The sequence below is a fragment of the Propithecus coquereli genome, unplaced genomic scaffold (genome assembly GCF_000956105.1).
Source record: "Propithecus coquereli isolate 6110/MARCELLA unplaced genomic scaffold, Pcoq_1.0 Scaffold119, whole genome shotgun sequence".
Taxonomy (NCBI): domain Eukaryota; kingdom Metazoa; phylum Chordata; class Mammalia; order Primates; family Indriidae; genus Propithecus; species Propithecus coquereli.
In genome coordinates this window covers 313,932-314,922 of record NW_012135969.1, presented here as the reverse complement: position 1 = coordinate 314,922, position 991 = coordinate 313,932, and the positions used below count along the sequence as shown (strand labels likewise).

Here is a 991-nt window from a genome sequence, read left to right as displayed (position 1 = left end):
AATAATAATAATAATAATAAACTCATAATCGAAGAACACCAAACACTTCAGAAAGGAAAGTCACTATGACAGAGTCAGTAGGAACAATAAACCACAGAATTAGATTCCCACGTACTGTCAGAGACCAAAAAAGAGAGAATAGCTATGATATGTAATGTTTAAAAAAATAAAAAGTTACAATCACAAAGATGACCTATCAGAGATTATTAGGAATGAACAGATAGAATTTTTTAATGGAACTTTTAGAAATGAAAAACAATTACTGAAATCAAAGAATGAATAATTCTACTGATATAATCCAGAATTTGATTTTGTATCATTTTATTTAGAATTTTCTAAATCTAAAGTCATACAGGGAGAGTGCTAAAGCACTGATAAAAGAGCAGAAAACTTGAAATAATCTTTATGTCTAACTGGGAACTGATTAAAGAAAAATGGAATGTTATGCAGCCATAAAAAGTAATACAGATCTGTATCTCGAGACTACAGTTAGTATGCAACATAATGAACAAGGCATTAATCATTGTTTTAAAGAGAAATGCAAAACATGATGAAATGGGATTAAGCATACTAGGTATCTTTAAATAAAGTTTGTTTTAAAGAACCTGATTTATGCAATTTTATAAATGCCTTCGACTAATGATGATATTTTCATAGACTCTAAATATTTATAGTCTGCTTTGACAAAAGATCCTCCATACAAAAAACATATTTGCTAAAGGATGCTCCAAAAGATACAAATTTTTAAGATAATTTGGGGCACAGAGAACAAGAAAACAAAAAATAATCCAGAGCATTATTTCATAGTCATTATTCAAAATAGGTGAGATATTCTTAAACCATGAGATATTCTTAAACCTTTCTAGAAATCCCTGTTATTAACGAAAAACTGACATGTTTCCTCAAGAACAAGAGCCTATTAACAACAACGGTGCTGAAATCTATCTCAATTTCAACTTCTGTTGCCAGCTTACATACTATTCTTTCAATA

General features: G+C 29.2%; 1 protein-coding gene across 1 annotated transcript in view; it reads right to left on the bottom strand.

Annotated features, from left to right (window-relative positions):
- The window catches only part of SMURF2 (SMAD specific E3 ubiquitin protein ligase 2), a 50,502-nt gene that overhangs the window by 33,923 nt on the left and 15,588 nt on the right, over positions 1 to 991 (bottom strand). The window lies entirely within an intron of this gene.